General features: G+C 37.8%; 1 protein-coding gene across 1 annotated transcript in view; it reads right to left on the reverse strand.

Moving 5' to 3' along the window:
* Positions 1-13,575, reverse strand: part of LOC121374245 (zinc finger protein GLIS3-like) — a 76,678-nt gene that overhangs the window by 30,003 nt on the left and 33,100 nt on the right. The window contains exon 3 of the mRNA XM_041501262.1: positions 7,310-7,386. The gene's annotated coding sequence lies outside the window, so the exon portion shown is untranslated. The remainder of the gene's footprint in view (positions 1-7,309; positions 7,387-13,575) is intronic.

Consider the following 13,575-nt stretch of genomic DNA (forward strand, 5'->3'; position numbering starts at 1 on the left):
CACTGGACTAAAACACACATTGCTATGACCTGTTTGTACAGCATTTCGTAACCTGCAGAGGCCACTGGACTAAAACACACATTGCTATGACCTGTTTGTACAGCATTTCGTAACCTGCAGAGGCCACTGGGCTAAAACACACATTGCTATGACCTGTTTGTACAGCATTTCCTAACCTGCAGAGGCCACTGGACTAAAACACACATTGCTATGACCTGTTTGTACAGCATTTCGTAACCTGCAGAGGCCACTGGACTAAAACACACATTGCTATGACCTGTTTGTACAGCATTTCGTAACCTGCAGAGGCCACTGGACTAAAACACACATTGCTATGACCTGTTTGTACAGCATTTCGTAACCTGCAGAGGCCACTGGACTAAAACACACATTGCTATGACCTGTTTGTACAGCATTTCGTAACCTGCAGAGGCCACTGGACTAAAACACACATTGCTATGACCTGTTTGTACAGCATTTCGTAACCTGCAGAGGCCACTGGACTAAAACACACATTGCTATGACCTGTTTGTACAGCATTTCGTAACCTGCAGAGGCCACTGGACTAAAACACACATTGCTATGACCTGTTTGTACAGCATTTCGTAACCTGCAGAGGCCACTGGACTAAAACACACATTGCTATGACCTGTTTGTACAGCATTTCGTAACCTGCAGAGGCCACTGGACTAAAACACACATTGCTATGACCTGTTTGTACAGCATTTCGTAACCTGCAGAGGCCACTGGACTAAAACACACATTGCTATGACCTGTTTGTACAGCATTTCGTAACCTGCAGAGGCCACTGGACTAAAACACACATTGCTATGACCTGTTTGTACAGCATTTCGTAACCTGCAGAGGCCACTGGACTAAAACACACATTGCTATGACCTGTTTGTACAGCATTTCGTAACCTGCAGAGGCCACTGGACTAAAACACACATTGCTATGACCTGTTTGTACAGCATTTCGTAACCTGCAGAGGCCACTGGACTAAAACACACATTGCTATGACCTGTTTGTACAGCATTTCGTAACCTGCAGAGGCCACTGGACTAAAACACACATTGCTATGACCTGTTTGTACAGCATTTCGTAACCTGCAGAGGCCACTGGACTAAAACACACATTGCTATGACCTGTTTGTACAGCATTTCGTAACCTGCAGAGGCCACTGGACTAAAACACACATTGCTATGACCTGTTTGTACAGCATTTCGTAACCTGCAGAGGCCACTGGACTAAAACACACATTGCTATGACCTGTTTGTACAGCATTTCGTAACCTGCAGAGGCCACTGGACTAAAACACACATTGCTATGACCTGTTTGTACAGCATTTCGTAACCTGCAGAGGCCACTGGACTAAAACACACATTGCTATGACCTGTTTGTACAGCATTTCCTAACCTGCAGAGGCCACTGGACTAAAACACACATTGCTATGACCTGTTTGTACAGCATTTCCTAACCTGCAGAGGCCACTGGACTAAAACACACATTGCTATGACCTGTTTGTACAGCATTTCCTAACCTGCAGAGGCCACTGGACTAAAACACACATTGCTATGACCTGTTTGTACAGCATTTCGTAACCTGCAGAGGCCACTGGACTAAAACACACATTGCTATGACCTGTTTGTACAGCATTTCGTAACCTGCAGAGGCCACTGGACTAAAACACACATTGCTATGACCTGTTTGTACAGCATTTCGTAACCTGCAGAGGCCACTGGACTAAAACACACATTGCTATGACCTGTTTCTACAGCATTTCGTAACCTGCAGAGGCCACTGGACTAAAACACACATTGCTATGACCTGTTTGTACAGCATTTCGTAACCTGCAGAGGCCACTGGACTAAAACACACATTGCTATGACCTGTTTGTACAGCATTTCGTAACCTGCAGAGGCCACTGGACTAAAACACACATTGCTATGACCTGTTTCTACAGCATTTCCTAACCTGCAGAGGCAACTGGACTAAAACACACATTGCTATGACCTGTTTCTACAGCATTTCGTAACCTGCAGAGGCAACTGGACTAAAACACACATTGCTATGACCTGTTTGTACAGCATTTAGTAACCTGCAGAGGCAACTGGACTAAAACACACATTGCTATGACCTGTTTGTACAGCATTTCCTAACCTGCAGAGGCCACTGGACTAAAACACACATTGCTATGACCTGTTTGTACAGCATTTCCTAACCTGCAGAGGCCACTGGACTAAAACACACATTGCTATGACCTGTTTGTACAGCATTTCCTAACCTGCAGAGGCCACTGGACTAAAACACACATTGCTATGACCTGTTTGTACAGCATTTCGTAACCTGCAGAGGCCACTGGACTAAAACACACATTGCTATGACCTGTTTGTACAGCATTTCGTAACCTGCAGAGGCCACTGGACTAAAACACACATTGCTATGACCTGTTTCTACAGCATTTCGTAACCTGCAGAGGCAACTGGACTAAAACACACATTGCTATGACCTGTTTGTACAGCATTTCCTAACCTGCAGAGGCCACTGGACTAAAACACACATTGCTATGACCTGTTTGTACAGCATTTCGTAACCTCCTAAGAACAGACAGACTGTCTTAGAAAAAGATTCTGACATAGAATGAAATGATGACAAAGACATTAAAAAAGAAATATAACAAGATTAATGAAGCTTTTTTCAAAGACTGGAACAAAATTAACAAGAAGCCCACAAGAAGTAATTTGTGTGCGTATCGAGGGTGTCGGAAAATAAACTTTAAAGTGATATGAAAAACGCTGAAAAGGGTTAATTTTTATACAAGGCTATTTCTTTTCTTTCTTTTTTTCGTTTTAATTTTTCTTTCTTTTATTACCTTTTTTTATTTTGGTATCCTGAATATAATCTAATATTATTACAATCTTTGGGGTTTTTGTTTGTTTGGTTTTCCCCCTTCATGTCCTTGCAAAACCTTTCTTTTTTTAAATTTATTTTTTCATCAAAACATTACCGGTAGTTTATTTTATTGAAAAAAATCACTTGAGCATGTTGATTTATTCATCAACAGCTACTGCATGTCAAACATTTATTCATCAACAGCTACTGCATGTCAAACATTTATTCATCAACAGCTACTGCATGTCAAACATTTATTCATCAACAGCTACTGCATGTCAAAAATTGGGTCATTTTGACTTGAAGTCATCAGAGGAAACCTGCTACATTTTTCCATTAGTAACAAGGGATCTTTTATATGCACTTTCCCAAACAGGATAGCACATACCACGGCCTCTGACCAGTTGTGGTGCACTGGTTGGAATGAGAGAAATGCAAATTAGTTAAATGGATCCACTGACGTGGTTTGATCCAGCGACGCAAGCACTTTAGACAAGCACTCAACCAACTGGGATAAATCCTGACTATTTTTTAATGAAATGCATAACTTATAACAATGCAAATTTGCATAGACCTTTAAATTTACAACCGGCCTTGGTGGCGTCGTGGTTAGGCCATCGGTCAACAGGCTGGTAGGTATTGGGTTCGGATCCCAGTCGAGGCATGGGATTTTTAATCCAGATACCGACTTCAAACCCTAAGTGAAATGCTCCGCAAGGCTCAATGGGTAGGTGTAAACCACTTGCACCCACCAGTGATCCATAACTGGTTCAACAAAGGCCATGGCTTGTGCTATCCTGCCTGTGGGAAGCGCAAATAAAAGATCCCTTGCTGCTAATCGGAAGAGTAGCCCATGAAGTGGCGACAGCGGGTTTTCTTTCAAAATATGTGTGGTCCTTAACTATATGTCTGACGCCATATAACCGTAAATAAAATGTGTTGAGTGCGTCATTAAATAAAACATTTTTCTTTTTTTTCTTTAAATTTACATACCATTATTACACGGGTTATTACACTAAAGTATCACAAGGGTATCATGGGTGAGTTATAGGATAAAATATAGTACTTAACATATTAAAGGCCCTATGTTTAAACACTAAGGCATATTTTTCACTATTAGAGCCATTTATGATCACTAAAATCAAACATTACTTATATTTTATTCTTTAGATTATCCATTTCCGTACAACCGAAGTGTTTCTGGGAAAATGTATAAATTACATGACTTTTGAGGATTTCCATGACTCCTATAAACCCTACTAGTGGAGTGGAACATTACCGACATTCGTACTGTACTGTTGTACATGACTTTTGAGGATTTCCATGACTCCTATAAACACTACTAGTGGAGTGGAACATTCCGACATTCGTACTGTACTGTTGTACATGACTTTTGATGATTTCCATGACTCCTATAAACCCTACTAGTGGAGTGGAACATTACCGACATTCGTACTGTACTGCTGTACATGACTTTTGAGGATTTCCATGACTCCTATAAACCCTACTAGTGGAGTGGAACATTACCGACATTCGTACTGTACTGTTGTACATGACTTTTGAGGATTTCCATGACTCCTATAAACCCTACTAGTGGAGTGGAACATTACCGACATTCGTACTGTACTGTTGTACATGACTTTTGAGGATTTCCATGACTCCTATAAACCCTACTAGTGGAGTGGAACATTACCGACATTCGTACTGTACTGTTGTACATGACTTTTGAGGATTTCCATGACTCCTATAAACCCTACTAGTGGAGTGGAACATTACCGACATTCGTACTGTACTGTTGTACATGACTTTTGAGGATTTCCATGACTCCTATAAACCCTACTAGTGGAGTGGAACATTACCGACATTCGTACTGTACTGTTGTACATGACATAATCACAACAAGCAGTGTGAGAGAATACACACAGACCTCAAGTAAAACCCAGCTAAATCAAATTAACTACACTGCCCGAGTACCCACAAATTCATCCTTGGTATCTATAAATTGAATTTCTTAGTGGTATTTTGGTTTGTTCCTTTGGAATTTTTGTTTTTGTTATCAGTATATTTTTTAAAGGAGCAGTCTCAAAATTGTATAATGACAAAATATATTTATTGATTTTACTTTTAATAAAATGTAAAGACCCTGAATATATAATCCAGTTAGTTTCATTTACTATTTAATACATTTATATTTAAAAATGGTCTACCACTGAGCTACACACCACCCTATCCACCCCCGTCTGGAGAAATGTTAACCCCCCCCCCCCCGTCTGGAGAAATGTTAACCCCCCTAACCGGAGAAATGTTAAACCCCCCTAACTGGAGAAATGTTAACCACCACCCACCACCCACCCACCCCCACCCCCACCCCCAATGTTAAACTCCCTGTCTGGAGAAATGTTAAACCCCTGTCTGGAGAAATGTTAAACCCCTGTCTGGAGAAATGTTAAACCCCCCTGTCTGGAGAAATGTTAAACCCCTGTCTGGAGAAATGTTAAACCCCTGTCTGGAGAAATGTTAAACCCCTGTCTGGAGAAATGTTAAACTCCTTGTCTGGAGAAATGTTAAACCCCTGTCTGGAGAAATGTTAAACTCCTGTCTGGAGAAATGTTAACCCCCTGTCTGGAGAAATGTTAACCCCCTGTCTGGAGAAATGTTAAACTCCCTGTCTGGAGAAATGTTAAACCCCCTGTCTGGAGAAATGTTAAACCCCTGTCTGGAGAAATGTTAAACCCCTGTCTGTTAAAACCCTGTCTGGAGAAATGTTAAACCCCCTGTCTGGAGAAATGTTAAACCCCTGTCTGGAGAAATGATCGCGCATATAAAAGATCCCATGTTGCTAATCGAAAAAGAGTAGCCCATGAAGTGGCAACACCGGGTTTCCTCTCTCAATATCTGTATGGTCCTTAACCATATGTCTGATGCCATATAACCATAAATAAAATGTGTTGAGTGCGTCGTTAAATAAAACATTTCCTTCCTTCCTTTCCTGGTTACTGTCTTAAGACATCGATTGGCTTTATCTGTCTCAGGCTAAATGGTAAACGACGAAGCTCTGCATAGCCTCACAGAATTTGCCATTTTAACCTCCAAAGGATAAAATTGTTACTTCAAGACAGTTATTTGCTTTAATACAGCCTATATATACATGGCTGTTTAGGGATGTTACACATCACTAAAGTAAAAATACAGTTGTAAATTCAGTCATACACATAGGTGTAGGATCAGTTAATTAGTAGTTATTTATCACTAATACATATAAACTAGATTGGGTTTTTTAATTAAATGTTTCACCTACCAAAACCCTTTTTGGTGCACTGTGATGAACATCCATTGGTGCAACTATAGTTTCACTGACCTACAACTTATAGTTTGTGAGAAACGGATCTCAACGCAAGACTTTAACTTTAAACTTTAACTCAGAAGTTGACACCATCGGACACCATCTTTCAACTATGATAATGCACCACTAAACTTGTCCACTTAACCAATGTATACTATGATAATGCACCACTAAACTTGTCCACTTAACCAATGTGTACAATGATAATGCACCACTAAACTTGTCCACTTAACCAATGTGTACTATGATAATGCACCACTAAACTTGTCCACTTAACCAATGTGTACTATGATAATGCACCACTAAACTTGTCCACTTAACCAATGTGTACTATGATAATGCACCACTAAACTTGTCCACTTAACCAATGTGTACTATGATAATGCACCACTAAACTTGTCCACTTAACCAATGTGTACTATGATAATGCACCACTAAACTTGTCCACTTAACCAATGTGTACTATGATAATGCACCACTAAACTTGTCCACTTAACCAATGTGTACTATGATAATGCACCACTAAACTTGTCCACTTAACCAATGTGTACTATGATAATGCACCACTAAACTTGTCCACTTAACCAATGTGTACTATGATAATGCACCACTAAACTTGTCCACTTAACCAATGTGTACAATGATAATGCACCACTAAACTTGTCCACTTAACCAATGTGTACTATGATAATGCACCACTAAACTTGTTCACTCGTTTCATAAAAATGGTATGACAGGCAAGCCCGTTTCGTATTCTCTATATAATTAATAACTTTGATCTTTTCATCCTTAAAGACATGGCAATAATCATTTAGCAACAGTTAGTTTATTTCAATGCATCAGTTAAGCTCTGATCCTATTTTTAACACTTCCTATGATTAAATCCCTCCCATAAACTTTGAGCACTCTCTTTGTTTAAGCAATGTGTTTGACATTTACACTAAACTCCTACACAGGAAAGAGTAATGCTTTCTAAATGACTCGGTCTATTCCAGTGAGCATAGATTGCATTATAACTGCCGATGAAAATCCAATATTGCTGTAATTTGCAAATCACTGGATGTTTGAACATACCTTGTGTTGATCTATTTACACACATATGGCAGGCTGGCCAGCTTTCAATCCCCTAACTATACTTCATGTTGATCTCTCTGAAAGAGAAAATAATGATGTGGTAATGTACATTGATTATATATGACAATGACAAAAAGTACAAAACCCACACAAGGGATTTGAAGTCATTTAATAAGTAGTTTGCATCAACTCAACGGTATGGAAGATAAACTGCTGACCATTTATAGCGATATGTTTAGCCTATATATCATTTATAGTGATATGTTTAGCCTATATATCATTTATAGCGATATGTTTAGCCTATATATCATTTATAGCGATATGTTTAGCCTATATATCATTTATAGCGATATGTTTAGCCTATATATCATTTATAGCGATATGTTTAGCCTATATATCATTTATAGCGATATGTTTAGCCTATATATCATTTATAGCGATATGTTTAGCCTATATATCATTTATAGCGATATGTTTAGCCTATATATCATTTAATGATCATAGGTGTACAGGCTCCCATTTTTGTAGGGAGACAGGCTGATTTTTGTAGGGAGACAGGCTGATTTTTGTAGGGAGACAGGCTGATTTTTGTAGGGAGACAGGCTGATTTTTGTCCGAATTGAACAAAAATGCAGTTTTATTTATTTACTTTATTACATGAATGTTCACCAAAAATTAACTACATTTAAAAAAAAAAAGTGAAATGTTGCATGACTTTCATTTGTTCAAAGAGTGAACTAAAATAGTGCAGGTTTAGTAGGATCATTAGGATTTAGTGAGAATATACACCATGCAGTGTCCATTATTCAGTTACATGACTTTCATTTGTTCAAAGAGTGAACTAAAATAGTGCAGGTTTAGTAGGATCACTAGGATCTAGTGAGAATATACACCATGCAGTGTCCATTATTCAGTTACATGACTTTCATTTGTTCAAAGAGTGAACTAAAATAGTGCAGGTTTAGTAGGATCACTAGGATCTAGTGAGAATATACACCATGCAGTGTCCATTATTCAGTTACATGACTTTCATTTGTTCAAAGAGTGAACTAAAATAGTGCAGGTTTAGTAGGATCATTAGGATCTAGTGAGAATATACACCATGCAGTGTCCATTATTCAGTTACATGACTTTCATTTGTTCAAAGAGTGAACTAAAATAGTGCAGGTTTAGTAGGATCATTAGGATCTAGTGAGAATATACACCATGCAGTGTCCATTATTCAGTTACATGACTTTCATTTGTTCAAAGAGTGAACTAAAATAGTGCAGGTTTAGTAGGATCATTAGGATCTAGTGAGAATATACACCATGCAGTGTCCATTATTCAGTTACATGACTTTCATTTGTTCAAAGAGTGAACTAAAATAGTGCAGGTTTAGTAGGATCACTAGGATCTAGTGAGAATATACACCATGCAGTGTCCATTATTCAGTTACATGACTTTCATTTGTTCAAAGAGTGAACTAAAATAGTGCAGGTTTAGTAGGATCATTAGGATCTAGTGAGAATATACACCATGCAGTGTCCATTATTCAGTTACATGACTTTCATTTGTTCAAAGAGTGAACTAAAATAGTGCAGGTTTAGTAGGATCATTAGGATCTAGTGAGAATATACACCATGCAGTGTCCATTATTCAGTTACATGACTTTCATTTGTTCAAAGAGTGAACTAAAATAGTGCAGGTTTAGTAGGATCACTAGGATCTAGTGAGAATATACACCATGCAGTGTCCATTATTCAGTTACATGACTTTCATTTGTTCAAAGAGTGAACTAAAATAGTGCAGGTTTAGTAGGATCACTAGGATCTAGTGAGAATATACACCATGCAGTGTCCATTATTCAGTTACATGTATAGCAACACACAGAAAAGGAATATTCTTTTTGGATGGTACATATAAAAGATCCCTTGCTGCTAATCGAAGAGTATCCCTTGAAGTGGCGACAGTAGGTTTCCTCTCTCAATATCTGTGTGGTCCGTAACCATATGTCCGATGCCATATAACCGTAAATAAAATATGCTGAGTGTGTTGTTAAATAAAACATTTCCTTTTTCATATTTTAAAATTGTCTAGTGATCTCAGAAAAAATTGTTTTCCATAATCAGCCTGTGGTATCAATTATATAAAAGAGCAAACATAAACATTTGAAAACTAAGTATCCACACATTAAAACATAGACAATAGACCTCTTTCACATTCCACTGCGCATGTGCACATAGTGGGGCAACTGGTGGACGCTAGTCGTGAACTGATGCAAGATCTCGTAAAAATAGCCCGGTCTACAAATTGGGGGCCATTGATAATGGGAGGCCACATAATAGGAACGTGAATTAGCTCTATTATTAATTATTGTATCAATAGGAACCCCAAACTGTAAACATCCAACAAATACTTATTGGAGACGTTTGCTTATTACAGCTTATCACGAATTTTTTTATTTTGTTAACGGCGCTACGTTTATTGACTTTTAAGCAAACATACTATGGTGACACTCCAGAATTGACGTAGGCATCGGCAATCATCAAACCAAAACACGTCAATAGCAACTTTACTTTGAAAGTTGTCCAGCGTTCAGAAAATAAAAACACCATGCGCTACGCTAGTTTATTTTGATATATCGATCGATGGTTAACTGATATATACAGTTTACAAAAATATGCTGTATTAAGTTTGAGATTATATGATAAAGAGATTATTACCCTCGTGTGTTTCGGTATCGTCAACATAGGAATAAACATAATGTATTATGCTCGGCAGACTTGAAGTTGTATGTGTCTGACATAGATGATAGTGACAAGTAAATAAATAAGTTAAATAAACTGTAGATAAGACATGCAGCATTGATTAGTAGTTATATGACTGTCTTAGTTTTTTTAATGAAACGATAAGGTGAAAATATAGCTGTGATAAAGGTCTATGTGAGGTAGGGATTTTGTTTGTTTTTTAAGCGGAAGAGGAGGCATATTTTTATTAAATTTTAAATACTGATATATGTGGAGAATTAAACATCACTAGGAATCCACGTGAATATAACTATAATTCTAATTGTTAAAAGTAGCAAATACATTCCAACTAAGTTCATTTTATTGTATAAATATTTTAATTTTGCTTTGTTAAAACCTTTAACAGGCGGCTCCAGAGACTTTGTCTAAGTTATTGTTTCTCTGCGTTTGGTCTTAAACCATTCCATTGTAAACTTCAGTAGACCGTTTTTCGCTGCCATTTTACCATCTGATACGAAATATGTACGTTAGTCGCCATTATACCATCTGATACGAAATATGTACGTTAGTCGCCATTATACCATCTGATACGAAATATGTACGTTTGTCGCCATTATACCATCTGATACGAAATATGTACGTTTGTCGCCATTATACCATCTGATACGAAATATGTACGTTTGTCGCCATTATACCATCTGATACGAAATATGTACGTTAGTCGCCATTATACCATCTGATATGAAATATGTACGTTTGTCGCAAGAGATTCACAGCTCCTGTGAGGCTACTCGCGACACTCATGACAACTGTCGATCATGCCCCCCAATTTCTTTTCAGCCTGGATTCTGTCTAATTAGGCAAGGGACGTCACTCTTTGCGCACGTGCACAATAGGAATTCAAAAGAGGTCTATTAGTGGCCAAATCACTAAGAAGGCAGCTGTATCTAGTACATGTATATAATGAATCTTTCAAAGTAGTGCAAATCTAAAGTAAAAAATCAAACTACAAGGTGTCGATACTGCAAAAATGTTACAAATGTTTTGGGGGCTGGATGGTGTTAATAACTTTGTTGTCATATATCAAAATACTGAACAGCTTTCCATCAAATGTTCCTTCACATACTAGCCAAGTTTGTCCTTTTATTTCTAAACTCAGTCGCAATAATCACCATTTAAACACACCATTACAAATTAATTACAATGCCAGCAGTGAAAAAACAAATCATTAAAATTTGGTTTTAAAAAAGGACACATATACCCAACTGAATGTTTGCAATAACATACAGTGAAACCCCTCTAAACTGGACACCCACAAACCAATTAAAATGTCCAGTTTTAAGGGGTGTCTGGTTTAGAGAGGTTCTGTCCTGTACTGATATTTAATAATGGACTGTGAAAAGCGTCCAGTATTGAGGGAAGTCTGGTTTACACAGTGTCTGGTTTACAGAGGGTCTGGTTTACAGAGTGTCCGGTATAGGAGATTTTCACTGTATTATCAAAGCCCATGTCGGCTTCATCCTTGATAGAACATGGCTGTACAAGCCAGGCTCAATGAGAATGTTCATGCCATAAGCATTAATGTGATATATCAGGAAATGACAATTAACGTATCAAAGTCCATGGTATGTGTTGTTCTGCTGTTATATATATGAAATATCAATCATTATCTTTCCCAATTTAAAAAGCCTAAGCACAAAACAATCTTGAGAATATGGTGGTGTTTTGAGGGAATATTCCAATGTTGCAGAAATCACCTGTATTTATATTTAATTGTTATATTCAGCTGGCAGAATAATAACAAGACAAACTAACTATAGTGAAATGTGGTTAATGCCAACACAAAGTAAAATGGAATTCATCTGAATGATCTAAATGTACAGACTTTATTAAAGTGAGCAATTTATTAATAGGCTAGATACACAACATGTATTTATTATCCATATGGATCAACATAACCAAGTTAATAATAATCATACGAAGCACACGTGTAATAACAAGTGTAATGTCATAATTTTGGGGAACGATGTCATAACTTGCTTCTCCAGTCCTAGCTCAAACTCGCTCGGGTAATACAAAAATCCTGACACTCATTTTGTAAAATCAGTACAACACACAAGCTTGTATAATAATCTCTATATATCGGTATCTATGTAAATATAGTTTTGCTGTTGGGCTTATTTCGCAGCCATAAAAAGTAATAAACTAGGTCTGGGTGTGTTATTTACATTATATATATTTACAAAATGGGGTCAAGGTCTCTTCAGAGAGGTGTGGCTGCTAACACAAAGTTTAACAGGTGTATTCATCGCCAAATTCCATATACTATACTGAGCAGAAAAAGAAAATCTAGCCATCAGTTTTTAGAAGCAGTAACAGGTGTATGCATTCACCAGACTTTCTGGGGCAGGACATAGCCCAGTGGTAAAGTACTCGCTTAATGCGCGGTCCCTTTGGGATCGATCTCCATCGGTAGCCCCACTGGGTTATTTCTCATTTCAGCCGGTGCTCCACATCTAGTGTAACAAAGGCTGTGGTATGTGCTATCCTGTCTGTGGGATGGTGCATATATTAGATCCCTTGAAGCTAATTGAAAAGAGTAGCCCATGAAGTGGCGACAATAGGTTTCCTCCCTCAATATCTGTGTGGTCCTTAACCATATGTCCGATGCCATATAACCGTAAATAAAATGTGTTGAGTGTGTCATTAAATAAAACATTTTTCCCCCTTCATTTTCCTTCACCAGACTTTCAGTTTTCTGCACTGATCAAAAGAAAGCATACCAATCAGTTTTTAGAATGAGTATAAATGACACAAAATATAAGTGTTGCATTTCCAAAGTACAATTAAACCGCTCCGTCCATAATTTTCAACATTTTCCACGAAACGTACAAACCATACGCAGGGGGGGGTTTGGTTAAGGGGCCAGGGTACACTTTTTTTTTTAATGAAAAATGTTGATCAACATTTTTTATTTGGGGATGTACATTTTTTGAGGGGGGAGGGGGTGGTCAAAAGTGTACGGTTTGTATGCTCGTGAAAATGTTGAAAATTATGGACTAAAACCTCTCTAAACCGGACACCCCTTAAAACCCAACATTTTACATGGTCTCATGGGTGTCCAGTTTAGAGGGGTTTTACTGCATAATCATTTGGCGAGATAAGAACAAAAAAATCATGATCAGAAATGCTGCCGCATGCTGCTGCTTCATTATTTTCTGAACTAAATAGCTATTGCAAACTGATTTTAATTTCCACGGCTGAATAATTACCATCAAATATGTACACCACAGTTCACAAATGGCAACAAATAGGCATAAAATGTTCAACTTGACATAAAAATGTTTTTGTCTACTTTCTTTTGGTCGCCAGTATATATATATACTCTTCAAAAAATGTAGGGGAACTCTAATAAGAATTTACAATTGCCAAAATTGTAAGGTATATTAGCTGTGGGGAATGGTTATATCATAATAGTGAATTAATTGGGCAAACATTACAATTACAGTAGGTTTTATGACCTCCAAAGATCTTGAA

The sequence above is a fragment of the Gigantopelta aegis genome, chromosome 6 (assembly GCF_016097555.1).
Source record: "Gigantopelta aegis isolate Gae_Host chromosome 6, Gae_host_genome, whole genome shotgun sequence".
In the NCBI taxonomy this organism is placed as follows: Eukaryota; Metazoa; Mollusca; class Gastropoda; order Neomphalida; family Peltospiridae; genus Gigantopelta; species Gigantopelta aegis.